Source organism: Amborella trichopoda, chromosome 3 (genome assembly GCF_054954075.1).
Source record: "Amborella trichopoda isolate Santa Cruz 75 chromosome 3, AtrichopodaSantaCruz75HAP2 v2.0, whole genome shotgun sequence".
NCBI classification, from domain to species: Eukaryota; Viridiplantae; Streptophyta; class Magnoliopsida; order Amborellales; family Amborellaceae; genus Amborella; species Amborella trichopoda.
Genome location: NC_142338.1, coordinates 5,426,562 through 5,453,278, shown reverse-complemented (window position 1 = coordinate 5,453,278; position 26,717 = coordinate 5,426,562). Strand labels below are relative to the sequence as shown.

General features: G+C 34.0%; 1 long non-coding RNA gene across 2 annotated transcripts; it reads left to right on the top strand.

Annotated features, from left to right (window-relative positions):
- Positions 1-22,785: 22,785 nt before the first annotated feature.
- LOC110007751 (uncharacterized) lies at positions 22,786-26,019 on the top strand. Of its 2 annotated transcripts, XR_016052833.1 has the most exons (3): positions 22,853-23,232; positions 25,124-25,226; positions 25,922-26,019. It is a non-coding gene; the product is annotated as an uncharacterized LOC110007751 (long non-coding RNA). The 2 variants fall into 2 exon arrangements; XR_016052832.1 differs by lacking the exon at positions 25,922-26,019 and having other exon boundaries at positions 22,786-23,232; positions 25,124-25,446.
- Positions 26,020-26,717: the final 698 nt, after the last annotated feature.

The following is a 26,717-nucleotide window of genomic DNA, read 5'->3' as shown; positions in this document are numbered from 1 at the left end:
TTGAATTACCAGAAAAAAAAAGTTGACACCTTATATAAAGATTTACATCATATATTGAAGTAAAGAAATTGCTCCTAATTTAATCAATTGCGTATTCAAGAAACGAAGTTCTTGAAAATATTAAAACGACCATTGTATACCATATGACCATTTAGATTTGGTGTAAGGTGATTACAATTATCCTTAACCATCTAATTTGAAATCGAACAGGTTTGTCACAAAGTTTGAAAAAAAATTTCTTTAGACCACCATACACTAAGAGTGAACAGCCTTATTGTATACTTTACCTTTTTTTCAAATATGTTGTTTTGGTAACATGAGGGACTTGTGCATCCACCCATTTTTTTGTCATCCACCTATATTTTTCTTGTTGAATGAGATAAATGCATTATCCTATTTCTTGCGTGAGTAAATGGGCAAATGAGATTAAAATTAAAAAAAAAAAAGAAACAAGAAAAAACATAAATATTTAGTGATTATAAGTTTTTATGAGCCATTTATTTAATTGGTTAACAGCCTAATTACGCTAACCAATCACTTGGTAAAGAGCTTGCAATTTACGAGGAGTTGAACCGACAAATTCCGGATTTTAAGGGGTCTCGCACGGGGAGGGAAAAGCATGAAATCTACTTAACTAGGATGCTTTGATAGGAGCATGTCGCCCTCAAGAAAATATAAAATGACAAATGGAGCCTTAGTATTTTGAAAGGGGTAAACTACCCCCGGTGGGAAAGATAGTTTTGGTTTATTATTTATTTATTTATTTACGATGAAATTTCCAAAATTTGTTGATTACAGGACAAATAACAAAGGAATAATTTGGTTTGTTCTTGGTAATGTTGTTTCTTTATAGCCATAATAATGTTTGTTTTGTATGAAAATATGAAAGAAGTGGTTAAATGGGAAAAAGTTTAAACTAATAAATTCTCGGGCATCTTTTCATATCATTTAGCAGTTAATTGGTATGAAAATATTCTCACACCTTACTACACGAAAGCTTTTATATAAAAAAATTTCTTGAAAAATATTTTTATGTGAACAAAATATGTATTAACAGTTTTACCTCTTCAACATGTTGGTTGTTGTATCATTTAATCATGTTGGTTCTCGTTTATGTTTCTCTTCTAGGTAATTCAGTAGCAAAAATGGAAATAGAGATGTGGTGTTAATAATATCAGCTATTAATCACTCAAGCCGAAGCTCGTTCCCAAAAAGAGGGAGGCCATTTTTGTTTCGTTTAGCCATTTTTGTTTGGTTTAATTGGAACAAACTTCAAGGATTTGAACCCTTGATCTCCCTCACTTAAAATTATGAGTACCACTAAGTTAAAGTTTAAAAGGAGTGGTTCTTTTTATTTTCATTCCGTCTTGCAGGCTCCGGCTTAGCGATAAACATAATGATTTTAGATGAGGGAGGTTAAGAGTTCTAATTGCCCCCGAATGGTCCAGCTTTCTTTTTTTTTCTTTTCTTTTTTTTTTTTTATTTCTTTCTTTCTTTGATTTTTTTTTTTTTTTTTTTTCAAGTACTTCTTGTCAGAGCCTTCTTATATATTTCATGATATTTTTAAAAATTTCCCCACAAAAGCTGATATAACTTTAGGATAGAAAATCCTAGGTAGTTTCATCAAAAAAAAAACTTCTAGGTAGCTTGCCTTTGCTTCATTGTCGGAAAAGGCAGAGAAGGTATCGTAATAGAACCATTCACAAATAAAATGCATGTGATCCTTCATTACTTATCTCCATTTTTTGTCTTGCCTTATAAAAGCTAAGGACGGCAACAGGCTAGGCCAGCCTTGGTTCGGGCCCTACCCTTATCCCCGTAGGGTTGCCCGAGGCCTGGTCTTGGCCCTGTTGGACTGGGCCAAAAACAAATGAAAAAAAAGAAGAAGAAAAACAACAAAAAAGTGGGGCCAGTCAGGACCGAACCAGGCCACCACTGGCCCTAGCCCAGCTTTCACACCACAATATATAGATTAGCTCATCTGTACCCTATGATATTTTAAATCTCATAATTAGACATAAAAATTAATTTTCAAAGCATCATAAGATTTCTGACACTGAAACTACTTCTACAGTACCGGGAGGGAACCTCAAAAAATTATAGAAAATACATATGATGAAATAAACATAATATAAAAGAAAGCCTATAGAGCCTTTTTGTCTTGCCTTATCATTTTTTCCTGGTAGCTAAGCCAATTTTGTTAAGCTCGAGCCAATATATTACTCCCATCTTCATCAATTATGAGAAAGTAGTCTTCTCACCTTCTCTACTAATAAAGCCTAAAACTAGAAGGAGATTCTAAATCATACCTTAAAATCCTAGGGAGCTTTTGGTCATTTAAAAAGAGGGTGCAGACGGATGCATTCATAGCTGTAGAGGTAAGGTGTACTTTCAAATTTTATCATGGTATATAATTTTGATGTAAAATGTTATTGAGATTATCTCAAAATCTATTTTTATATCTAATTAGAAAATTTTAAATTTCAAAAATGGTTAACATCAAGTAGATCTATAAACATATGAAAATCTTGCAAATGGATGGACGGTGTAGATAATATGTTGTAAAATACAATATTTTTTAGACTTAAAAGTTTTTATTTTTCGTAGTCATACATCTTGAGGTCGATATGATCAATTAAAGGGGTTTTCAACATTAAAACTATATTTTCTGGTAGAATTTTGAGGTACATCGTAGTTATTGAGATAAAGTTGTAACCTTATACAAACTTTTTCCTTAAAAAAATGACCTTAATTACTTGGAAGGAGAGTCCATGAAAAAGAATGACCTTAGTTACTTGGAAGGGGAGTCCACGAAAAAGAAATGGAACATTTTGTCTTTCCTTTTTTTCTTTATTAAAAAATACGTTTTATAATTTAGTAACGATAATGGTTTGCCGTGCATGGGAATCCAAACCCTAATTCTTTTTGCTTCGTGGGAGATATCGCCGGTGCGGGAAATTACGTGAACATGCCCCATGCACAAAGTCCAATTAGTGTTAAAAAACAATGGGATTGAAAATATCATCGTTGCCCTTTTATCTTCTGTAGGTCAATACTTATGAAAATTCGAAACTGCCCAAAGTCTAGTTCAAGTCAACGATGGATTTTTCCGTGCTCGGCCCAAAGTTTAGTTCGAGTCAACGATGGATTTTCCCTTGCTCGTTTTGAAGGGAATGTGTCTCACTGTCTCCCTCCGAAAATTTCGAAATTCTTAATCTCAACCATGGTGATGGTTACAAATATATATATATATATATATATATATATATATATATATATAGGTCATTGGCAAAAAATTACAAGAAATATCGTTTATTGTAGAGATTTTCAAGTTTTTCCAAAATGCCCCTTGGTCCGGATATAGTATCGCCATACCCGTTTTTTAAACTAAAATTAGTTTTTTTATTGTTTTGGCCATGGTCTTATGTTTTAGGACAGTTGGCGACAAGATTGGGTCCCAATCTTCAAACCCCCAAGATTGTAGTGTTACGTATCATAGTTGGTTTGAGGATGATCTTGGATCGTTTCAATCCAGTTAGTGGTCTTTGTTGAATGGTTATGGAAGAGATTGAACTCTCTCCCAGGATTACTAGTAACGTCGTGAGACTGAGGATCGCAGAGTGAAGGGTTTTTCAGAACAATGAGAACTCTCTGTGTTACATCTCCATGGCCACGAAAGACCTAGTTATAGAGGATGGAGGAGAGCCGTTCTCCAACGTTTGACTTTCTCCTTAAAACTTTGAAAAATGTGACCCTATAATCCTGCGATGGGGGTGGTGATTTTCTGCCCATTAGATAACGACATTTATCTCTTTAAAAATGGCCCTTATTTAGTGATAAACATAATATTTATGATAAAGATTAAAGAGAGAAAAAATAGTAAGTATGATGGCCCATGGCTACCCTTATGTGCTAACATCTCTCACTTGGTCATAAAGGCTAGATATATTGATATAATTCTACGTAATGAGCATATCTTTGTTATGAGGCTTTTCACGCTAGTGCGGTAATACATCTCATAACCAAAAATATCTAGAGTCATGTCATGGGTTTTTCACGCTCATGTGGCTTTTCTTCTCATAACCAAAAGATCAAAGAAAAATATTCCATTTGGGAGTTCCTGACTTAAATATTTTGAAGTCTCATCAAAGCTATATGCTTTGATAATATTTATGTACTCAATCACTTTATTAAAAGGTCTACAATCATATCTGAAGATGACAAATAACTTATAGTTATTTTATTATGTTCAATAATATCATAAATGTAATGATAATTAATTTCAATGTGATTACCCTTGAAACTATAAGCTCTATTTCTAATTGATAAGATAGCAACCTGATTATCACAAAAACAATTTAACAGGTCCGTAGGCTATATCCAGCTTCAAATCATTTATGAAGCGTTTAATCCAGACGGCATAAGTTGTAGCAATGCCACAAGCAATATACTCGGCTTCCATAGTATATCGAGGTATACAACCTTGTTTCTTGCTAGACCAAGAAACACATCCTCCTTCAAAAAGGAATACAAATACTGAGGTTGATTTTCTATCATCTGGGTCTCCTGCAAAGTTTGCATCAGAGTACTCAGTAACCTCTAAGTAATCAACTAGGAAGCACAACTTGTAATTTTTAGTTTTCTAAATATATCTGAGTGTCTTTTTTACGGCTTGCCAATGAGCTATCCTAGGTTTACTCTAAAATCTACTTACAGGACCATATGCATGACTCAAATCAGATTTTGTACACAACATGACATAGTTTATGCATCCTACAGCTTGAGTATATGGGATTCTTTCCATTTTAATGGACACATTTTCTTTGACAATTTTAAGCCTTTATAAACTGGTGTATCTATGAGCTTGCAATTTTCCATCTTAAATTTCTTTAAAATACGTTCTAAGTAATTTTCTTGAGATAAACATGGAAGTCTTTAACTTCTATCTCTTGTTATTTTAATGCCTAATACATATGAGGCTTCTCTCATATCTTTCATCTCAAAATGGGAACTTAGCCATGATTTGGTATGGTTAATCATGTCAATGTCATTACAGGCTATCAAAATATCATCTACATACAGTGATAATATAACAAAATTGCTCCCACTACTCTAAACATATACACAATGGTCTAACATATTGGCTACATAACCAATTTCAGTGATTGCATTATGAAAAGTAAAGTACCATTGCCTAGAAGACTGTTTTAGACCATGTAACGATTTCTTAAGCTTATATACTTTGTCTTTGTGGCCTTTAATTACATATCATTTTGGTTATTATATATATATGTCTTCTTTTAATTCTCCATTCAAAAAAGCTGTTTAGACATCCATCTTAAATAATTCTAGATCATAATATGCAACTAATGTTAGGATGATCGTAATAGATGAAAATTTTACTATTGGAGAATAAGTCTTTACATAATCTATACCCTCCCTATGCGTAAATCATTTAGCTACCAACCTAGCTTTATATTTGTCAATAGATCCATTGGCATTAAGCTTTTTCTTTAGGATCTATTTGCAATTGATGACTTTTCTATCTTTAGGGAGGTCAACTAATTACCAAACTTGATGTCTTTTAATAGAATCAAGTTCATCATTCATGGCTTGAGTTTACTCAGCTGAGTCATGTGAGCTAATAGCTTCACTATAGCTTCGAGGTTCATCTATTGTATCCTCACTCATTGAAGAATAATTATCTTCATTCATAAATACATAAAATTCTTCTAAGGTTGTAGGTGGGGCTCTAGTTCTTTTAGGCCTGTCAGGTATACTTGATTCAATTGAGTCATTCTCATCAAATGTGGAGGGAGGTTGAGAGACAGGGTCTTTCAGACCCTTATCTTTATCAATTTCATGTAAATCAACAAGCTTATTTAAAATATTTTCATTATCTATATTTTCTAAGAAATGAGCATCACGACTCTCTACTAATTATCTAATATCATGGTTATATAATCTATAACCCCTTACAACTTTTTAAATAGCTTATAAAAGAACATTTTATAGTTTTATTTTGTAATTTATCTCTATTTTATGATGGTATAAGCACATTTGCTAAAGAACTCCAAACTTTCAAGATAGTAAGGTCAGGTTTCCTACCTATCCATAATTCATATGGGGTCCAGTCTATAGATTTAGTTGTGACACGATTAATAATATACATTACAGTGTTGAGAGCCTCACCCAAAAAATGAGGTGATAAATTTGAATGGCTCATCATAGACCTAACTATGTCCATTAGAGTTCTATTTCTCCTTTCAGCTACAACATTTTGTTGTGGTGTATATAGCATGGTTGTTTGGTGAATTATACCATGCTCTTTAAAAAATTCGGTAAATAAGGCGGAGCAATATTCACCTCCCATATTTGTTCGAAGAATTTTAACATGTTTACCTAATTGATTTTCTACCTCAGCTTTATATGCATCTGATTTTTTACTAATTAGGTATACATATCCATAAAATGAAAAATCATATATAAATGTTATGAAATATTTCATACCTCTATGTGTTTTTACATTTAATGGGCCACATACATCAAAATGAACAATACTAAGTAGTTCACTAGACCTTTTCCCTTTAGGGAAATGCTTCTTAGTTAATTTACCAGAAATACATAACTCACATGTTTTGAACACAATGTCTCCTACATTGGGGAGTAAGCCTCTTTTAACCATTTGATTCATTTTATCTTTATTGATATGTCCTAATATTAAGTGCCATAAATATGAATCATCTATACAAGTAAAAGCATCAAAAGAAGCATCAGAATAACCATAAAAAGATGAACTTTCATTAACATTCAGTCGCTACAAATTATCAACTTTAATACTATACACCAATGCTTTAGAATACTTCCCAATGGTGACCCGACTAGACCTGAACTTTATTTCATAACCCTTGTCATCTATCCTAGGGACAAAAATCAAATTGCCCATCATATTGGGTGCATACAATGTATCAGTCAATAAGAGATTTGTTCCTCTTGGTAGACTCATCTTGAAAGTACCGACACCTAGTACTTCGCAGTAGGTGTCATTTCCCATGTAAATCCGCTAGTTATCGGTTGCAATCTCCTTCAATTCTGTGAATCCATTCTTGGTCATCGAGACATGTCGAGTAGAGGCTGAGTCGACCCACCAATTTCTAAAGTCATCATGGTCAGCAACTATTGATTATAGGAGTACACAGATCAAGTCATTTCTTTTATTTCGATTATTTCGAACAAGGTTGTTATTCTGATTCCTATTTTTATTTTTCAGCTTAAAACAATTAAACTTGATGTGTTCAATTTCTTTACAATAAAAACAGGTTTTCTCAACTTTATTCTTTTGATTTTTAAAATTTCTCCCATTGCCCTTATACCTATTATTTTTCTTCTCTCAGCTTCAATACTGAGATGCATGAGAAGATTTAATATGGTTATCCCTTGTGTAAAATGGTTCAATGCAATTACAACAGACTCCCAAGATGGAGGGAGACTGTTAAGGACAATAAACACTTGCATGCGATCGGGGACTGGATTCCCAGCTGCAGCAAAGTCCTTTGCGAGCATTGTCATTTTATCGACATGCTTGGTCACTGTGTCTGATTCTTTCATTCTACAAGAATTGTATTTTTCTAACAACAATTGTATTTTTCTAACAACAATTGCACATGGGTCTTAGAAGTGGTCTCATATTTTTCAGATAGGGCACCCATCATATTTTGAGTTGTGGTGTGATATTCAAAGACTCTAATCAAATCATATTCCATAAAGCTTAACATAGTTGTCCGAGCTACTTTGTCATCTTCTAACCATTTTTCAAGTCACCTTCTGGCTTGATTATTGGTATTAAGCTCTAAGACAGGTGGTTCTTTTTCTAGGACATAATCTACCATATCTTGGAAAAAAATATACCCAATTTTTCTTTTCCACAGAAAAATTGGTTCCATTGAGTTTTTTAAGTTTGGATAATTCTGACATGACTAGCCTAGATGTTATTTTAAATATTTAGATAATACCTAAATTTTCAAAAAATTTAATTGTGTTTAAGAAAAGGTTGTCTGCTAGCTAAATCAATAGGTTTGCCGATTCTCAGTGAGCTGCAACCTTAAAGAAAAATTTTCTCGAATAATTTATATTCGCACAACTGTGATGCAACAAAAAAAATTAATAAAGTAAGGCAACAACTACTTTATATCAAATATTCCAGCAATAGCTCTATCTTTCTATCTAAATTACAGCAGTACTAAAAGTTCAAGAGGTCCCTGGTTTCTATTGCAAAAGCACTGATCTACTTGCTAGTTCAGATTTATTTATTTATTTATTTTATACACTGATTTTCAGCGGCAGTTATATTTTTGCCTTTCTCTCTCTAAAAAAACTTCAGCTACAGTACACGATTTCAAGATATCCTTGGATTCAATTGCAAAAGCACTATTGGACCTACTTGCTAACTAAGAAAATTTTCTTTAAAAGATGAGAGGGGCGCACAATTAAGAATACAAAAGAAGAAAACAAAAATCGCTTGCACCTTTGATAGAACACGTAAATGGAGAGACAAATAATAATAATAACAATAATAATGGGAAAAGTGTTTTAAAAAAGTTATAGTTGAATTGGTATGATCCTGGAATGAAAAAAGATGTTTACAGAGAGCAAAAGAGAATAGAATTTAAACAAAATAGGAGATCTGCCTAGGAGAGAGAACAACAAAAAAAGAAAAAACTTTATGCTTCAATTGAACAGTGTTGAAATTTAAGAGAATGGCATTTCAATGCAAAATAAATTGAAGAAAAAAAAACAAGCCATAGGTAACAATTTTTTTATATATATTTTTTAATGTTTTGTCAAATAAGATGGAACATGACAATAAATAAATAAAATACAAACTCACAGGAAACCAAATAATCGATTTCGATCCTGGGACATGTAGGTTATGGGCCCATCACGCTTCCGCTATTGTTCGCTCTAATGCCAATGTTGAATTGTTAGGGAAGAGATGGAATCTCTCCCAGGATTACTGGTAGCGTTGTGAGACTGAGGATCGTAGAGTGAAGGGTTTCCCATAACAATGAGAACTCTTTGTGTGTTACATCTCTATGGCCATGAAAGGCCTAGTTATAGAGAATGGAGGAGAGCCATTGTCCAACATTCGACTTTCTCTTTACAACTATGAGAAACGTGGCCCTGTAATCCTGGGATGTGGGTGGTTATTTTCTGTCCGTTAGATAACGATATTTTCTCTCTCTAAGAAGGGCCTTTATTTAGTGATAAACATATTATTTATGATAAAGATTAAAGAGAAAAAAATAGCAATTATGAGGCCCCATGGCCACCCATACGTACCAACAGTCTTAGGTCCTCATCCTCGAACTGCCCACACTGTGGTGTTCGACCGCATTATAGACTGTTCGAGGATGTGTCGTGTAAGACGACAATCTAGGCAGTCCAACGGTTGAGACCTCGGAATGCCTGTAATGTGTTGTAACACGACAATCTGAGTGGTTTGAGGATGAGAATCTCAATCTGGTCGCCAACTGTCTATAGCACATGGCTCAAACAATAAAAATAAATAAAATTAAAATTAAAACAAATAAAAAAATAAAACCAGTCCATAGATACCATCCCCGGACCAAGGGGTATTCTGGGAAAATTTAAAACTCTACGGAAAAACAATATTTCTTATATTTTTTTGGCCAAAATTGACTCATTATGTCCGTGCATAAACTGCTTCTTTCATTATTATTATTATTATTATTTATACTGTTCGTTTTACATTTTAGTAGAGGGACCATTTTATGAAGCCCATAATAAAGATGAATGCTTCATGTCGCAGGGATGCACACCTAATTGTGTCACCTGACACATAAAATACTTCCTCAGAATAACACACGCGGTAATAAGTAATAGGTTAGGGTTTTGGTGCATTTCGAGAAACAAAGATCTTCCTTCTGAAATCTATCTTAGGGATGGATTTTATATTCAAAATTCTGAAGGATAATCACCCTAATCACCATGAGGGGTCAATCTTGTAAATTTATTTTAGATCATTTATTTCAATTCTTAAAGATCGGGAAATCTCTATTATTTCTAGAACTTCAAATTCACGGTTTTGAAGAAAAAAAGTAACTTGCAATGTGTTTTGATGCTTGAAACTCGTCTTTTCTAGGGAGGTAAAAAACAAGCGGTTTGGCCTGATGCAAATTCCAATGACCAATTATGGAGAGAGGTTAACAATACTAACCAATGTTATTAGATTCGTTTGTAGAGTCTTTTTTGGTTTGGTGAGAAAAATAAAGTAATTCGGTATTTCAGTCAATTCGAGGAAAGACTTCTTATTTTTTAAAAAATTTAATATTATTAAATTAAATATTTATATATAAAATATACACAAATAATAGAGTTTTTTTTATATATAGTTATTTCTTTGCTGGCCGAAGTAGACTCGAAGCAGACTCGAATCTGATCGAAGCAGCTCGAAGTGGCCCGAATCTGACCGAAGCGACAACACCAAGCTTCACTTTTGTCTATGCCTCAAATCCGAAGGCTTCGGCCGAAGCGAAGCGAATTCGATAACATTGAGACTAGCCCTCACGTGGACAGGGATGTATTGCTTAATGCCTCAATTACCAAAGCCCGCTAAGCATTAGGGGTGGGAATGGATCTGCTCATGTCCATGTTGGAGTCGATCTGGCCCTAACCCCACTACGTCTAAGTTTGATTCGGAGCAAACCCATACTTGGTTCGGGGTACGGGTTGGGTCCAAGTCAATTGGATATAGACCTGACCCACCCGAGTCTATAAATATGAAAATTTATTTTATACAATATAATTAGTATTATTGATATGTAATTCATACTAATATATTTGAGTTGGTCGGTCAAGGTTGACCCAGACCCAAATTGGACCCTATTAATCAAGCCATACTTACTTTTTCATGTCTCTCTCTCATTCACACACACTCACGTCTCTAACTCTCAATAATGAAAAAAATAGTTGAAGGGAAGAGAGAAACCTTCTCCTTAAGAGTCCCTTTGAGCTTCTAGCTATAAGATATTATATAATACTACATTATATTGAAAACTGTCATATAATGTATAAAAAATATGACGAAATAATAGTAAATTGTGTAATATTTTATTATAATAAAATAAATAGTACATTAAAAATATTCGGATTGGGTCGAGTCAGGTCAACTGAAGCCCAAACCGGACCAGACTTGGTGTCAAGCCCCTATTTTTGGACCTAGACCAAACCCATTGGGGTCAAAAAATTGGACCCTGACCTGCACCCAAGTCCGGTTGACCCGTACCCACCAGTACTAAGCGTGTTTTTCAAGCCACAAGGAGAGACGATTTGAACGGGATCTCCTAGTGCTAAAGACTCCTCTCGCAGGCCACACATTTCAACAAGCACTCATCCTCACACATAACCCGATCCTAAGGTTGCACCTTTTCTTTTTTCTTTTACCGAAGTTAGGATGCGCCTCAAAAAACATTTTATGCTAAAAAATCCTCAAATCGACCATATTGATCTCCATAAGTATGCACATGAGAAAAAATGGATTTCGGTCCATCTTATTATGCATTTTTTTTATTATGCATTTTCTTGACCGTTCGTAGATATGCTTGATTTATACTATTTTTTAGGGTATGCCGTACTTCGAAGGTGTTCATAGATATGTTTGATTTATACCGAGCCGGTTCCACGAAAAAATCGGGAATCGCGAGTCCTACCGAAAATTTTTGGGTTCACACTTGGCCGTCTCACGAGAGCGACACGTGGCACCTACAAACCCTCCACGCGTGGCAATTCACCTCGCTTGTATGCCCCCCCTTGCGTGGCAATTCACCTCGCTTGTATTCCCCCCTCGCTTTTCTACACACGTGACTGTATGACTAATACACAGCACTTTATATAGAACAAAGGTTCTCTCATCCTTCGATGTGGGATAATTCCCTCAAAAAGCCATTCAAGCAAGATGATTCAATATATATTATATTATAGTTGCTAATGAAACACATCAAGTGATGTGGTGGTGTTGCTTGACAACCTTGAATTTTCGGGTGGGTGTCTTGAGTTCAAACCCTGCTCGTCATTGTTTAATACAACATTTTTTTTTAAGATAAAGATAAAAAATAAAAAGCTTTTCAAGATAATGAATAAAAAACTTGAAATAAAATAGAAAAAATAAAAAGCTTTTCTTGTTGTAAAAAAAGCTTAAAAAATAAAAAATAAAAATCTTTTCAAGATAAAGATAAAAAATATAATACAATATTTTTTTATTTTTTTGTAAAAAAATACAAGGTAATATAAAAAGTATTTCTTGCAAAAAAATAAAACAAAAGGCATAAAAAAAAATTTTGACAACAAAAATAAACAAAGGCAGAAAATACTATTGTAAAAAATTAGAAAAAATAAAAAATAAAAGTCTTTTCAAGATAAAGGTAAAAATATAATACAACATTTTTTTATTTTTCTTGTAAAAAAAATACAAGGTAATATAACAAGTATTTCTTACAAAAAAATAAAACAAAAGGCATAAAAAAATAAAATGTACTTTGGCAGCATCATTTTTTTTTTTTCTTGTAAAAAAAAAAAAAAAGTAATACAACAAGCAAAAAAATGTAGTACAACGTCTTCTTTTTTTGTCAAAAAAAAAGAAAAAGATAATCAACAAGTATCATATTTTTCTTGTAAAAAAAAATAAAAGATAACACAATAAGTATTTCTTGTCAAAAAAATAAAAGGTATTTATTAATAAAACCTAGGAATAAATGGTCTAATTATATTTTTTATTTTTATAACTTGAAGGTCTTTAACATAAATTTCGTAATATTAATTTAAAGATAGGATTCATACAATGAGGCCATTTGAAATCTCTCTTTTTGCTAATAATCTTTTCTACGAATTTATTCTAGAAACCTAAAAAATTAAAGAAAATTGGTACGCATTCTAATAATTTCTACATTGATAACCAAATCTTTTATTTTATTTATTAATTTTTGTATTATAAATCATGTAGTGTACTATTTTTCTAACAGTTGTCCATAATACATTTTAAATTAGATGATATTATAAAATATTTTGGATTTGTTATTATTTATATAATAACATAATTATAAAATATTGTTGGTATATAATATTATAGTTAGTTAGGTTGCAATAATTTGGGTTTTTTTAGCGGATTAGGGTTTTTCGCCAATTCGAGATTTTAGTGGCCAATTTTTCATCGATTTAGTCAACTCTTTATTGTAGTCCATATATGATTATATAATTAATCCATGATAATTCTATGATTTCTTTTGTGTGATGTAAATTTAATGGTCAACATAAATTCATACAGGGAAAAAACATCTCAATATTCATAAATTTATGAAAACAATGAAAGTTAATAATGTAGTATCCTCATTTCTTATTGGATTCTTAAAAAAGAACATTTATAATGAATTTTAATAATTTTTTTGAATTTTTTTAAGGCTTAATCCGAGCGATTCGGCCCGATTCCCGATCTGGATCGCCGATTCACCAATCCGAATCAGTTTTTTGGATGCCCGATCCGGGTCACCGATCCGTTTTTTAAACCACTGATTTATACTATTCTTGACCGTCAATTTCAGTACCTAAACAACATCTTTCAATACTATTTGAATGTGTGTCTTACTTTGATTATTTAGGGCCTCATCTTTAAATGTACTACACCTTTTTATGAAATCCAAATAATTTTTTTACTTATGTAAAAGTATAGTTTCCATTTACTCTCTCACGTAGAACGTAATCTAGAAGTATTTTTAGGAACTCCAAATTTGGGGATATAACATCGACGAAAATCAATAATTTCTTTTTCCAAATTATACTCTTTATATAATTGAAAAAATAATGTTTGAAAATTCAATAGGAATCGTCTAATTTTTGGAGGTTGAGATCAAAGTGTTGAAGAACTTAAATTTCAAATTTTTTCTTTCCAAAATAATGATCGAATGACTCTCATGAGGTTCTCAAATTTTAGAATGAAAAACTCCTCCCAAATAGGTCTTTTGCCCCAGGGATTAGGTGTACAATATTGCTTCTACATGAGAATAATATGCACGCTGTAAAAGCCAAAATAGGAAATTTGCAACCTTTAGGATATGGGTGTGGTTTTTATACCGTTGCGACGTTAAATATCCGATTAAGGCCCTCCTCCAAATTATATTATGACATATAATTTTGGTGTAATTATAAAATTTTAAAACTCCAAAAATGGTTAAAACCATTTAAACTCTAAAAATGGTTAAAATTGTACTAAAAAATGGTTAAAATCTCTATAAAGATACGAAAATCTTGATAATGTATGGTCTAGATAATGTATTGTAAGATTCACTATTTTTGGGACTCAAACTTTTTTTTTTTTTTCATATTCATATATCTCTATGTCAAGATGATCAATTAGAAGGTTTTTTAACATTAAAATAATATTTTTCAATAGATTTTTGATGTGCATCTTTAATTTTACATTTCAATGTTGCAATCTTATATAAATTTTTTCCTTAGAATATTAATGTTTTGTCGCATCTTAGGCAATTCACAATAAAAAAAACTAACTTTTTAACTGGAAGGTAAACTTTCTATCTATAATATTTTTCATATTTGTTTTTGTTTTGGCTAATTTCCTGTCTACAATAGCAAAGGCTCCTTTTTCATGTTCCTTACGCCAAACTAACATTGATATATTTGCTAGGGTTGTCAATGGCTTGCCTCAGGCCGGGCCAGGGCTTACCCAAACTCGAATCGAAACTGTGTAATATAGGCTCGGTCCCGAGAATCTAATTTGGTGCAGATTGAGGCCTGAGCCTGGCCTAGCCTAAAAACATTTGAGTTGGGCCCCTGCGCTCCATGTGAACCTGCCCAAAAATATTTTGGGCATATTAGGCCCACCCCAAGCCCAATACATGGGTCTCATCATGCGGCCCAAAAGTTGGCTGGCCCCGTTGGCAGCCCTAGTATTTACAAGCTTTTTCTCCTCTTAGGGGTTGGGAAGAAAGAAACCCCAAGCAATTCTTTTAAGGCAAAATATCTCTTTATCTTTTATTTTTGACTTCTATATCTCTTAAGACTCAATGATTGAAAATATTATTTATAAGTAAAAGTTCTTCATCTTTTTTATCTTACAACCCCCTGGACCACTTTGATCATGAATTTTTTATCCAAAAAAACACTAAAATGACACCCTCTCCAATTTTTTTTCTTTTCCGTTAACGTTCTCTCTTAAATCACCGTCTCTCTCTCACAACTCCATCTCTCTCTCTAAAAATTATTTCCCCTCTCTACATTGACTCTCTTTGCAAAAGCATATCGAAGTATGAGACTGGTCGTACCGGTTTGCCATAAGTCGTGAATCGTCGTCTCTCTCACACAACTCCCATCTCTTTTTCTAAAACCCAAAGTTGTAGAGAAGTTCCACTCTCTACATCTTCTCTCTCTCCTCTCTCACCATCTCAAAATTATTTCCTCTCTCTACATCGACTTTCCTTGCAAAGACATCAAAGTATGACATTGGCCGTACCGGTTTTGCATAACTCGTCATTTGACGAGAGGGGAATTTTTAGACAGAGAGGGACGATGTAGAGAGGGGAACTTCTCTATAACTTTGGGTTTTAGAGAGAGATGGTGATTTGAGAGAAAACATTAACGGAAAATAAAAAATAGAGGGTGTCATTTTAATGTTTCTTCAGGTCAAAATTCATGGTCAAAGGGATCTAGGGGTTGAAAGATAGAACAAATGGAAACCTTTTGCTAACAAGTAATATTTCTAATTCTTGGGTTTCATAAAAGTAAAAAATAGGGGACAAAGAGATATTTTCCAATCTTTTAAAAGAAGAACCCTAGTGTTATGTATTAAAATTCATGATTTTTATTATATAAAAATAAAAAATAAAGAGATATTTTCCCATCTTTTAAAAAAAGAACCCCTTGTGTTATGCATTAAAATTCATTATTTTTATTATATCTTTTACAATATCTAAACCATACGACATTCATTAACGATGAAAAGCATGTCTCGGTCCATGTGCCCATATGATATACGTGAAACTAATACAAAAGCATGTCTTTTTCCCAATTGAGAATTCATCATTGTACAAAATGCTAGACAATAGGGGTTTACAGGTAATTTAAAAATAAAATAAAATGGTAGGTCTTTTATCGATTTGTTCTGGAAGTTGGATGCTCACCTAAAGTATACTGTCCAGTGAGCATCAAGTTTTGAATAGGGGTGGCAATGGACCCGGACGTGGACCGGGGTTGACATGTAGACCTGACCGGGTCAGGGTATGGGGCCAAAAATTGGATCCGGTGGGTCAACTCCGGATTTAAATCTTGGACTGAATACTATTTGGGGCCAGGTCCGAGTTCGATCGGGTCTGGGTTTAGGCCACACATTGTATTTTTGGTCCCAATTTATGAAATATGTTTAAATATATTTAACTATGTAGATATTTAGATTTTTTAGGTGGCTCTGGGTTCGGGTCCCAAATGAGATTTTTGGGTTCAAATCTAGGTCCTATGACTTCAGATCCAATCGGGTATGGGTCTGGGTCCAGCCGGCCAGTTGCCACCCCTACAAGTTCACAAGAGCCTCTACCCTTTCTCATTGTGAGTGTTGAGGTGTGCATTAAGTTTAATTCATCCTCCTCTCATTATCAGATGAGGCTTCATTGTTATCATCAGCACAATGCTTGGAGATTGGCCTGGTAGATTAGGGTTTGTACAGATCACATAACTCGATTAATACCAATATACTTCTCGGGGCTAGGATAGAAAAAAGAAACACTTGAATTGAAAGGGATTTTCGACACACACAAAAAAAAAACAAAAAGGAGAGAGAGAGAAGTTAGAGGGGTTTTTGAGATAGGTCAGTTGTGATGCAAACAAAAATTTGGAGGGTTTTACTTATGTTCGTAAAAAGGTTGAGTACAAGTCGCGTCAACCTGGCCTAGACCCGACCCGACTGAGTCTAACTTAGTCCTTTAACCTGATTGAAACCCCTAGCTTTAGTAAATTATGCATGCGTGAGTTCATATATCAGGTTAAGGCATTGACTCCCTCTTGGCTTTTACTTGATCAATTGACAGTTTCGAACCCAATCCGTGGGCTTGGGCAATTGTCCATGGAAAGCATTACTTTGATACAATGTTTTTAATAACGCAACCGGTGCCAAGTCATGCACCTTACAATCTGAGTTCCACTCGGAGAAGTCCTTAGTCGGACCAGGAATTATATATATATATATATATAACAATGATACATTGCAACGGTTGTATTATAGTATAATGCAACGACACTTCTAGAAAACCATGTTTGTGGTATTTGTATGACTCCAAATTTTGCACACATATTTTCTTCATCTCAATAATCAATTACCTAAAAAAAAAAGTTCAATTTGAACTCTAGATATGGTCAAAATAAGTTCTCTCCAAAAATGAATCTAGACCATTCATTTTGTGAATTTCAAGATCTTAGCCTTTATAAACTCAAAATCATTTTTTTATTTTTTAACATTGTTCATCTAATGATAATAAAGTCATCCAAAAAAATTTGAAATGAAAAATTCCTTCTAAGGCCTAGATCTAAACATCTCACCAAAATGAACGGCCTATGGTAATTGGGATAAAAAAATACTTTCTAGGTTGTGTTTTCAATTTTTTATTTTTTTGTGATTGTTCATTAGAATGAAAAGAGCATATATTTCAAATTTTGGATCAAACAAATGGCTAGATGGTTTTTTAAAGTTGTTGCATCATATTACTATATAACGGTTGCATGAAATCATTACCCATATATATATATAAGAGATTCATGAGATTCTAGATATTTTCAGCGCCAGTTTCCCAATATAGTTCGACTCGACAAGTCTTAGGTCAGACAGGCAAATTTTGAAACATTGCTTTTATGTATAAGTAGTCTAAGAAGAGTAAGGACCTTAAATTTTCCCTTAACCAGTCTCAACCCTGGATAAAAGGGGTGGGTTGTGTTAAGTAGGCAGCTAATGTAAAAACTTTACAAAACCTTCTTATTAATCTAAAATATAAGCCTCACTGAAGGTACTGTCCCTAGAGCAGAATGACAGACTAGGATTCGTGTAGCCGACCCCAATTAGTTAAAAAAAAGCTTTAATAATGATGAATGATGATGGTACTTTGATGTATAGGGTCTTTAGTAACAATTTGCATGCTTAGGAGGGGAACATGTTACGCAAGAGCATCCATTCCTTGATATCATTCACATGGTGCGTATTAGCGTACAACTACAATTGGAATGCAACAAAGATTGTGTTTGCTTTGAAAGGGGGGAGCTTGACCAGAGCATGTCCTTGGCTAGACAAATGTGCATGGTCAAAAAGTGCTTGTGCTAGGAATGGGGCTCAAGGATAAGTACTAAGGTGGCGAGGTGCCATAATGTGAAATTTTGAGTTCCATTTCTACCGCAGGTTTATAACCTTTTTCCCACTATTTACCCAAAAAAAGAAAGAAGAATGAAGCGCTATTGTTTGTTCATTTTAATGGTGGTGTGTGCACATTAACCAAAGAGCATGAGTTTAAGAAGGCATGCCTCTGCTTTAGTAGTGAAAAAACAAGAAGAAATCCCACTCTTAGTTCTACTTTCCTGACCATTCTCGTTTTTATTCATGTTCTCCTTTTGAATGCAGGTTGTTCAGGATAATTCTAGATTGCAAGATGAAGCCCTACTGGGACTCCAAAAATAATTAGTCATTTGATATTTCACAATATAGTGGGCTTTCTAGTGTCATAATGAGATTGTGAGACCTCAGACGAACGAAAAGCTCGATGCATTTGGTGGCAATTTAGTAGTTTTACTTGGTTTTATTCCTTATGGTCAGAGAGGTGGTTTTTAAATATTTGATTGCTCGTTGTGGCCGCGACATTAAATTGATATGAAGAGAAGATAACCTTTTTCCATTTTTTTTGACATTTCAAAAGATTATCTGTAAAGTTTAGCCCATTCAAAGACATAGGGGTTCACAACATAAGCAAAGACACCCCCCTTCTCTCTCACAATTGAGGTAAAGGCCATGGCAAATTAGTTATCAATGAGACTTCTCAATGAAGAGAAGTAAGTCATTGAAGAAATTTTAGTCCCAATGTCTTTGTTTTTGCCATGGTTTTTCACTGAAATAACAACACTGGAGACAGGACTCAGTGCCTGTGTTGATTGGTTACTGTGATTAATGTTGAAATTGGCAAAAAAAGTTAGAAAGAAAGGGAACTAATTATAATTCTGTGTTGCAATATATATGTTTTGCTTTTATTATTGGAGACAGGACTCAGTGCCTGTGTTGATTGGTTACTGTGATTAATGTTGAAATTGGCAAAAAAAGTTAGAAAGAAAGGGAACTAATTATAATTCTGTGTTGCAATATATATGTTTTGCTTTTATTATTAGGCAGGCTTGCAAAACTCCATGCAGCACCATTCCTAGGTTCACATCATAGTTGAGGCATAATTTTAATTAGCAAATCGCACATATGTTGCGCAATGCCTCAGCTTAGGAATCAGATCATAAAATCCTCTGAAAGATTTCATATAGATAACCAATAACCGTTTTAAAAATAGAACTCCAAGTATGTTCTATCAAATTCTAGTAGAAAGTAAAAAAGGATGCAAAAAAAGGATGTAAAGCTGACAACGAAATTCGAGTATTGAATCCATCCACTTAAAATTTGAAGCAATATCCAATTTAAGTTTTGCTTGTTGCAATAATCTTTTGATTTTAGCCCTTTATAGCTTATACTAAATGTCTCTGTTTATTTTAAAATTTTATTAAATTCAAAGAACCTTTTTATGTGATAATTTCTGTTAAAAAATATTTCTCACTAATATGTGGTGTTCATCATTTAAACATCTCCTTTTATCTCTGAATTTTAGTTTTATGGTCTTTTTTTGTTTTTTCAAAAGTTCAACCATAGGATCTTACTTTTTGTTTGAATGATCTTAATGAAAGTCTGAAACGTCATAACATAAGAGAAATTTCTCATTAAAACAATTGGTTGGTCTCTGTAATGTAAATTTTAATGTGAACAAGAAATAAATAATTGCTGATTTGAAGTATACTAGGGTATTAAGGCTTCTAGGTTGGGTAGTACAGGTTTTCATTTATCCAACAAAACAGACCAGGAGTCTATTGGTGGCTGAGAGATGCTATCTACAAAAGGAACTTGACTTGAAACCAAATAAATCAATTTCAGAAGCCAACAATATTGGCTGTTTTCAATGACACTTGCTCACCTAATCTGTTTGTGTATGCCGTTGAAGATTGATATTTAGGGCTTGTTGGATGTATTCATTATTGCTGATAATTCACTATTGTTATATAAGTTAGGGACCCGCGATCCAGCTGAACCGTGGATGTCCATCTTTAAGATGGTAATTGCGAAAACTGCAATGGACCAAAAAAATCAAATTAACAGTGCAAAAAAAATCTCAAAAAAAAGAAATTCTAATTTTAAAATTTTGTTTTTTCTTTTCGTATCCATGATTTCCTTGCCTTAGATCATGAATCCTTAATAATTTTGGAGAAACAAAATCCATATTCAAGATGGATTTTAAAGAGGGAAGGCACATATACAAATGTGCCAGTTGACTCATAGAATCCCTACCCTTTACTATTTCAATAAAATTGATCATGATGATAATGAATTATTCGTTGTTTGCCAGCATGTCTTATAAAAGTACTTGAGATAAAACTTATAGACAATTTTACATATAAGTTTATCTTTTTGAAAAGTTTTTATTTTTATTCAAAGTAATTTATTGAAAATCACATGTTTTTAAACAAAAATAACTAAAAACACCTTAAAATCACTCAAAAAGTCAAATAATTATACACAAATATATAATAGAATGTATGCACCAGATAGATAGTCAATCAAATAATCTCATGCAGAGTATATGAATTTTAGAAAAGATGGTCTACCCTTGATAAGATTAATTGCCCTTATTGTTGAGGTATCACTTAATTTCACTCCCCATCCCATGTCTATCAAATGAAACCATGAGAAATACTAAGACAAAGAGGGAGAGTTCATCATGGAAATGAATCCTTGAGAACCACTGAGGCAAAGGCAGCTGAGCACTGAAGAAGAGAAATGTTTACTATGCTTATTTCATTCAATTTTTAAGGCATGAAAACAAGCTCTTGCCATTTTCTCAAGCTACCACCTTATAGTACATACCAACCATGAAGATACATTATACAAAATGGATGTAGATTTTATGTGCCTTCCGGCCCAAGCTATAGCATAGACCTGATATCTCTGGTTTACCAATCTGGACAGTCCACATTCGTCGAAAGAGATTGGGATATCTGAACCATCCCACACCGAAAGATAAGTTTAAAAAGTATATCATCTACGGTTAGGAACATTGAATTACCAAATGATGAAAATGCCCCTGGTTTCATATTGCCTGACTGATATTTTGATTATTTTGTAGTTGATTTTTCTCTAAATTGAATAATGGAAAATATCAGAAATATACGTTAATTTTTATCTAATTCGAAAAAAAAAATCATCGATTTTCATAAATCTCTTCCATACCCTGCTTCTTTAATTTTGGTATTTTTTTACCAAAATAACCTTCACAGTAGTCGTATTACCGTAATAACTACCTCATTATAATACTTTAAGTATCGCAATGATCGTATTATAGTATTTTAAGTACTGTAATGACTAGGCTAAGTATTACGATACTTTAAAGACCGTAATGCTCCTTGGGTCTCTTTCTCCCCCATTTGCCACATTTGAGCATTACAGTCTTCAAAGTACCATAATGTTTAGCCTATCTGAGCGTTACAGTCTTTAAAGTACTGTAATGTTTAGCCTAGTCATTATGATACTTTAAATACTGTAATGACCACGCTAAACATTATGGTACTTTATTCGTATTACCGTAATGACTACCGCATTACGGTACTTTAAGTATCGTAATGACCGTATTACGGTACTTTAAGTACTGTAATGACTAGGCTAAGTATTACGATATTTTAAAGACCGTAATGCTCATTGGGTCTCTTTCTCTCCCATTTGTCACATCTGAGCATTATAGTCTTTAAAGGATCATAATGTTTAGTCTATCTGAGTGTTACAGTCTTTAAAGTACCGTAATGTTTAGCCTAGTCATTAGGGTACTTTAAGTACTTTAATGACCAAGGTAAGCATTACGGTACTTTATTCGTATTACCATAATGACTACCGCATTATGGTACTGTAAGTATCGTAATGATCGTATTACAGTACTTTAAGTAATGTAATAACTAGACTAAATATTACGATATTTTAAAGACCGTAATGCTCATTAGGTCTCTTTTTCCCTCATTTACCGAGCATTACAGTTTTTAAAATACCATAATGTTTAGCCTATCTAAGCGTTACAGTCTTTAAAGTACGGTAATGTTTAGCCTAATCATTACGGTACTTAAAGTACCATAATGTTTAGCCTTATCATTTTGATACTTAAGGTACTGCAATGTTTAGCCTGGTCATTACGATATTTAAAGTACTATAATGCGGTAGTCATTATGGTAATATGATTATTGTAAGTACTATTTTGATAAACAAAATGTTAAAATCGAAAAAAAAAGTTATGGACGAGATATATGAAAATTGAAGGTTTTTTTTTCTAATTAGATAAAAATTAAAACATATTTTTTATAGTTTCCCTTATGAATAAATGAGACACTTGAATAAGTCAAATTATTAAATAAATAAATAAATAAAAGTTACTAGACAAGCAAGAAGGCGCGCCCTCCTCTTTCTACACTCTCTCTCAATCATTCAGGTACGAGGTTTTCGCTCGCATCGAGGGGAAGAGAGAGAGAGAGGATGTTGAAGTTCTTGTCAAAGGTGAAGATCGAGTTCAATGCACTGAACACGGGCCGAACGGCGGCGTGCTTCGAGTTCTTGGCTCTGTGCAATGCGCGCAGGGCTCGGGAGTCGAACCCAGGGTGCCAAATCGCTGTGAAGCGGCGCACCGACGACTTCTACCCTCAGATCACTGTGACATTCGTTAATGGCACTGAAGAGGTCATCGATGCCGCTTCCACTCCTGCCCAGGACATTCGAGAGAAGATACTGGCCAAGGGAAGGATGTTAGAGACTTAGCAGATGTTCCGAGAGGCCGGCGAGCCGTGGCCAGTCATGATCCCTGAGGCTGAGCTCAAGGAACCTGTTGTCATGGATACAAGGTTAGGATTCTCTCTCTCTCTCTCTCTCTCTCTCTCTCTCTCTCTCTCTCTCTCTCTCTCTCTCTCTCTCTAGTATGTTATGATTTTGGACTGTATGGTTTGTTTCCATGGTGGGTTCAGGCTGGTCATTTCGTCCAATAGTTGGTCTGGAAGTGAGTCTGGTTGGGGCCCTTTGAATACCTGATTTTTATGTTCATCAATAATTTAACTAATTTTGATATTCAATTTTTAATGCGTAGTTATAACCATCTGATAAATTTTACTTCCAATGACTCAGAGTTCTTTGTACCTGTTTCTCTCTATGTTACCTTTTCTATGTAGAAAGGCTTAGCCTTTTTTCTTATAGACTGGTGCCTTTCTTATTTGATTGATGAACAGGATGAATGTAAGGAATGAGCATCTATTGCAGTGTTCCGGGACTCGCCCGAGTTCACTTAGGCTAGGGCGAGTAATTTGTCCTCTCCCCGTGTTTCCCCGAGTTCTGTGTCCAGCTCGGGGATATATAAAAAATTTCAAAAAGTTTCTAAATATTGGATTATTTTATCTTTTTTTATATGATTTGGATTTATTTGGCAAAGATTGATGAGTGTTTGTGCTATAATCACTATTTTTGTAGTTTCCTCTTTCTTTAGATTTTTTTTTTAAATTTCTCAAACTGTAAATTGTTTTTTTTTAAATCCATTTTTCTCTAAATTTTTAAGTTTATTTTTTATTTTTTAAAATTGTTTTAGGTTCGATTTACTTTTACTACATGCTTTTTTTGTTTTTTCAAATTTTTTCTATTTAAAAAAAAATTAGGCCCAGAAGCCCCATGCCAGACTCGGCTGAGAGTAACTCGCCTGGCTAAGGGGGGTCCCGGCACACTGAACTATTGTATGTTTTTATATTACTTTCCAATATCAATTGGTGGATCAGCCAAGCATTGTGTCCAGGATTTTGTTAGGAACCAATCCGTGAGCCACATTGCATGTTTAATTACTTATCATGCAATCGACATTGTTCAAAGTTTCGTATAATGTGAACTCTTATCTGGATCCTTATTATAGTTTTCCTTAGAACAGAAGGTGACCCGTTCAAATGTTGAAATCTACTGCCTGGAACATTTCATGGACTTCTCATCCCATGATATATTTGAAAAGCCTGACTTTTGGAAAATGTGACAATCGGGGCTTATATGGGCGAAGCTATCATAAGCATATCAGTAAGTTTTGTATGTTCCTTTGTATGTCTCTTAAGTGTTGGAATATGTATTTGTGTTTCAAACTTCACTGTGTGCCATTCTGATTAGCATTTTCCACCAAGTCTTTGATATATTTTTCATAGCATTAGTGCTAGATTCCCCAATTGAAATTTTTTTATAAGAAAACCTTAGTTGTGTGATTTTCATGGTCTTATAGGGTTAGGTTTGACAAAGTTCCATGTGTGAACCTTTTCTCCTCAAAGTTTACGTTTTTATGTAATTAGAAATCATAGGTATATCTGGTCTATACATGTATGACACACATGAACCTTTTCTCCTCAAAGTTTAGGTCGTTTCCTCAGTATTGAAAAATTAAACGTATTCGTGGGGAGCGTGCTATTAATAGTTCTTATGATACTGTGAAAAGTGCGATTTTGGCATGATAGCAACTTGGGGCTCAAAATATGGGTCAATCTGATAAAAAGTGTCAAGTTTAGTAGTGTATTTCTATCGAATCCAAGATTTTTTTGCTTGAAAGATCATTTTAGCTAAGGTATATTTGCATGTGCCCCCTCATTATTGTGTATGCTAACATGGGCAATATCAGTGGTGTAAGCTGCTACTGGTTTGCCATGAAGTTCAAGCATCTTATGGCAGCTCACCAGTCTTGGTCTTATTTGTTTTTTCTTTTTTAAAATGATGTTGGTGTAGAGAGAGGATACTCGAGAGCGCTCCCCCTTAGTTTGCACTTCAACAGCATCAATCAGAGGTACAATTTCCCAAAAAAAGAAAAAAGAAAGAGCGTCAATCAGAGGTAAGATTGTGGTTTTGTCAAATTATGATCTACAGGGAAATCAACCAAAACGAGGGTCTCTTCCTTGCGGACCTCTGACCATGCCAACTTGTTCACCAAAAATCAAAAGAGAATTTTTTGAAACTCAAGAAAAGAGAATCTTTTGAAAAAAGGTTGTAAAACAGAGGGAATTTTTTTGAAAGTTCAGAATAAAAGAAAAGTATACAGCATGCAAATAAAAGGAAATGAGAGAAAAAAGAAAGGTAGACCTACTTGACAAGCCCTGCCCACAGGTGCGCCAACTGCTAACACTCTTTGGGGTCTACCAGTTGAGGCTGATTATGTATGACTGAGTTCTAATTTGATTTGGGTGGAAGAGGTGAGATTTCTATGGTTTAGGTCGAGCTATGGTTTCGCCTCTGGGGTTTAATGGGATGTTAAAGGTAAGAGGAATAGATTTGCCCTTTTTAAGCATTATTTTCATGGCAGCATCTGAATATCTCACTGGAGGGGGTTGCTATCTTGTTTGGTAATTCCAAATGTGTAAATCCTGCTCAACTGATATTCCTATGGTTTTGCATCATGTGGTTCAAATCCAGCTTTCATTGTTCTCTCTAAATAAACCTCATTTACTGCCATCAAACACATTTACACATTTTTGTGTATTAACATACTAATCTCTTGTGCCTGTATAAATATTAATTTTATTTTGGCAGGCAAGAAAGGCAAAAGAAAAGTAGTGGTTAATGACATTGATTCCTTTTCCCCGTACCCAGAAACCCGGACCTCTCCCCCTCCCCGTCCCATCCCCCTCCCCCTCCCCCTCCACCTCCCCCTTCCCCATGCTAACAAAGGGGTTGTTCATGGCAATTGCCTATCTGTAATATTGGACTATCAATCCAATTGAATTGAAGATCCAGCGTGCTTGTGATATCGGTGCTGCATTTTTGTTCTCTTCATAAGCTCTTGAAAAGATGTCAGCTTACATCCAAGAGTATGTAGCCTGGACCATTCAATAAACTGATGGAAAGCTTTGTATACCATATGCAAGCTTTGCCTCTTCATTTGAGGGTATCTTATCCCAATGTCCTCGCCAGTAATGGTGTCTGGTCTACAGGATATTGATGGACATTTGAGGCCATTTTATGATCCTAAAATACCAAAAAAAAAAAAATCAATACAGTATCCAAGCATTTTTTTTCCTTTGGTGTGGCATTTAATAATGGCAAATCTTTTATATTTGTGGGGTAGATTTTTTTAGAATACTTAGTTCCCTGTAATTTTTTCTTTTTTTACCCCAAAAAAAAGAAATTCAAGAACTTCCATGGAGTGGTCGAACAACTTATTGTTAGAGATAGAGAGAGAGAGACACAGAATAATTGTCTTACAAGGCAGATCAGAATTCAGAGCACATTATTTCATAGGCAAACCATTTATTCCCTAATTCCTCCCATTACATAATTATACGAGAAGCTTACACTCATTCCCCATTGAATGTATTTTCTTATAAAT